Here is a 4,242-nt window from a genome sequence, read left to right on the forward strand (position 1 = left end):
CACCACCACCTCCCAGAATATTTCAGTTAAAATCTCTGCACCAATTCACTTGGGAGTTACAAATAATAGTGTACAATGCCATGAAGGAGAGATAGGCTGAAAGTTGGGAACAAACTTTAATGAATGTCATACATAAAGTGTAGACTTAATGACTAAACAAGGTTCCCATTGCTATTATATTTGCTTTACAATGAATATAATAGCCACACACATTTATGTTTCTTTTGTCCATTAAGATGACAGCTTACAAACTGATTTATACAGAAGGTAATTCAGAACCTACATAGATTTCATATGACTGGTCATATCTCCTGAAATTACTTTTCCCTTTAGAGGTTACTTATTTTCAAAAATACTACATTTTGTATTAGTCAAAGTTTCTTAAGTAGTAAATGCAGTTATCTGCTATAAAAGAATAGTTATTATGATTTCTTACAAAAGTGCAAGTATAGCTGTGTGGTTAAGAAGCTCACTTTGAAACCACATGATTTCAGGTTCAGTCCCATTGCACAGCACCTTGCGCAAGTATCTTCCACTATAGCCCCAGGCCAATGAAAACCTTGCGAGTGAATTTGGTACACACTATGTGAAAGCCTGTTGTGATATATATATATATATATATATATATATATATATATATATATATATATATATATATATATATATATATCACTGTGTGAGTGTCTTTGTGTCTGTTTGTCCCACCACCACACCACCTGAAAACCAGTGTCCTTGTAACTTAGCAGTTCAACAAAAGACACTGATAGAATAAGTACCAGACTTAAATAGAAAAAAAATAGTACTGGGGGCAATCTGTTTGACTAAAATCCTACAAGGTAGTGCCCCTGCAAGGCCACAGTCTAATGATAGCTAAACAAGCCTGAATAACTTTTACTTTGGGTGAGAAAATATTTTTGCTTCTATATTGTTACGTTACAAGTTCCAGTGGTGTGATACAGTATCAAAAATATGAAAAGAAAGGAAGGAAGATTGTAGACAGAAGAGTGACAAAGGTAGGAGAGAAATGAGGAGTGTGTGACCTGACATACATGTACTATGAATTTGAAAAAGGGGATTAAACTAAGACTAGTAACAAAGTTGTTTTAAAATAATAAGAATTGGACATTGCCAACATGAGCATTAACAGCAGGAAGGTCCTCTGATAGGTGTCGAAAAGAGGATAGTGAATTATCCTAAGCTGGTGTTTGAAGAAAATCATCAACATCAATAATATAAATGCAAATAAAACAAGGTAAGATACACAGAACTAGAGTATTTCATATAAGTGAGAAACAAATTGAGAAGACAATTTTGGAGAAACTGTTTCTTAAATAATTAAGATAGGTTAGTAATTTAGTTATTGTTATGATTATTTATGTTAGCATGAGTAAAGAAATATTTAAATGTGTGTTTGGATAGGGATAAGTAGATAATCTCAATTGCAGTTTATCACAACACAGTTTTATTGTTATAAAATTTAAAACATGATAATATTTGAAAGCAGGATATAAGATACAGAATGAAACTAAGATTAATTGCAAAAAAATCAGCTAATGAATTTTCTCAAAACAGCTTGGAGTAAAGTATATTTTATGACTGATAAATTTTTAGAGTATAAATTTATTAACTATTTAACTCTTTAACATTTAAACCAGCCATATCCAGTGCAAATATTTTGTTTTATGTTCAAACCAGCCAGATCTGATTTCTCACACCTACCCTACAATGTCATTTTAAAATGTAACAATCACATTATTGAACTCTCAAAGCTATAAGATAATACCTAAATTCAATATGATGTGAATAAATAAGCTTTACATTTGACAGAAAAATCTGAATACCAAAGGGTTAAACATAACATAATACATTTCAATATAATAGGAAAAAACTAAGATGTACAATGGACATAAAATCTGTATGCTAAGAGAAGGACCTAGGGGTTTCAAAAAGTATTATGAATCTACAGTTTGGACTTTGTAAGAAAATTAAATCATTCCAGTAAAATTTGTATGGTACGTATGTTTTTTTTTTTAATTTTGTCTTAAAAAGATTTTTTATATGTTTTGATTGACAAGTAAATTAATTAGAACAATTAGAAGTGAAAAGCAACTTTACCTGTTTAGCATTAATTCATTGTCTCCTGCTCTATGAAAGAAGAGATCTCCCCGAGTAAGATCTCTTTAGAACAGGATATGCAGGATAAGTCCCTACATTGATGGACTTGAAGTAGAAACAGAAACCTGAAAAACGAAAATAAAAATAAAAATTAATGATAATGAATCAAAACAGCTGTATTATAAGTATTTTTACTAGAATAATTTAGATGCTCTTTCATATGAACAAAGTACATTTAAAAAAAAAATCAAAGTTGACTCGAGTTTTTCAGGAGGATTACATTGTTTTACTTTTTTCACTTGATTCAGTCCTTGGACAGCAGGCATGATGAGGCACCACCTTAAAAAGTTTTAGTCGAACAAATTGACCCCAGTACTTGATTCTATTTTATCTTTTTAACCCTTTAGCATTTAAACCACCCATATCCAGCTACCTGTTTTATGTTGAAATCAGCTAGATCTGGCCTCTCATACCTAAGCTACAATGTTATTCTAAAACTAACCAATCATATCATTGAAACCTTGAAGCTATGAAATAATGCATGATTAATTCAAAACAATGTGAATAAATAAGAAATACATTTGACAGAGTATCTGAATGCTAAAGGGTTAAAGACTAGGACTTATTCTATTGACCTATGCTCAACTCCTAAGGTATGGGGACATAAACAAACCAACACCAGTTTTCAAGCAAAGGTGGAGGACAAACACAAACATAAACACACACAGATATTTACATGGGTGTGTCAAACACAAAGTGATGCTCTGTGTCCGGTGGAATTATGAGGGAATAATTCACTATGAGTTCATTCGAGACAGTTGACCCATCAATGCCAGCTGGATGTATGCCCATTGTGCAGCAAAAATACCTAGCACTGGGGAACAGAAAGCAAGCGCTTATGCAGCAAGACAATGCAAGAACTCAAACTGCTCAAACAAGCTGGAATAAACTTCAGGAACCGAGGAAATCAAACTGATACCACAACAAACAAACAGTCTGGACCAAGCTGCCTCAGAATATTTCTTGTTTCAATCCATGGCTCACTTCCTGCACACATGACACTTCATCAACCATGTGGGGGTGGGAGCTTCAGTGAAGGAGTTCTTCACCTCAAAGGACAATAACTGGTATCAGTGCAGGATCAAAGAACTAGCAGAAAGGTGGCTTCAGATGGTGCAACAAGAAGGCCGCTACTTTGAATGCTAGGCAGCTTTTGTTGTAACTAGATGAATAAAGTAAATAAGTTACCAAAATACTGCAAAACTTTTGACTAAGTGCAATACTTTTAATTGAAGGAATGGTACAAACAAAACACAAAAAAAACCTAACTTGTTTTCTAACCAAAAATTTTACAAAATAAAGGAAAATAAGATCAATCAGCTTTACAAATTCTTCATGCAATAAATTAGTTATTTTGCATGGTAGAATTTTTACAAAGGTAGAATTAAATATCTACAATAATCCAGAAATAAAATCTAAAAAGATTGTTTAGAAAATACATATCTTCTGTTCATATTTTAATGGAAAGAATTCAAAAGAAAATAACTGCTTTCCTATAGCTTATCAGAGAAATTACTTTAATCATTCTACATGCTTCTGGTTTTATATACAATGATATCTTAACAACTGAATGTATAATCTATGTTAAATTTATGAACAGCACAAGGAAAAAAGAAAAAAAATCACTAATTTAATAACAGAAAACAAAGCTTTTGAGTTGAGTAAACCCACAATAAAATACTGCTCATTATTAACCCCACAAATGGAAGATTAGACCTTTATATGCAAAAGTATATAAATTGTGTTATTTACCAAGCTGAAAAGAAAATATCTGAGATTGAGTAGTAGATTGAAAAGAAGGTGTCTATATATAAAAGGCCTAGTCCTATGTCCCCTGTTTTTGTTGATTGGTTCTGTCAGAGAGTTGGAATGGAAATGATATTCTTGCAAGGGTTGTGTGTGTGCGTGCGTGCACGCTGGGTGGGGGAGAAAGGGGTAGCAGTAAAGATATTTCAGACCCAGTAGTTGAGAGTAAAAAATAACAAAGTAAAGGAGGGAGGAGAAAATGGCACCGAATGAGTGTTTGACTGGGAAGTCAAGAGGCATTAGAGAAAGATGGAAGAGAGA

General features: G+C 32.6%; 1 long non-coding RNA gene across 1 annotated transcript in view; it reads right to left on the bottom strand.

Annotated features, from left to right (window-relative positions):
- The window catches only part of LOC106871678 (uncharacterized), a 184,634-nt gene that overhangs the window by 21,319 nt on the left and 159,073 nt on the right, over positions 1-4,242 (bottom strand). Inside the window, exon 3 of the long non-coding RNA XR_001409688.2 lies at positions 2,116-2,240. This is a non-coding gene — a long non-coding RNA (uncharacterized LOC106871678). The remainder of the gene's footprint in view (positions 1-2,115; positions 2,241-4,242) is intronic.

This window comes from Octopus bimaculoides, chromosome 1 (assembly GCF_001194135.2).
Source record: "Octopus bimaculoides isolate UCB-OBI-ISO-001 chromosome 1, ASM119413v2, whole genome shotgun sequence".
NCBI classification, from domain to species: domain Eukaryota; kingdom Metazoa; phylum Mollusca; class Cephalopoda; order Octopoda; family Octopodidae; genus Octopus; species Octopus bimaculoides.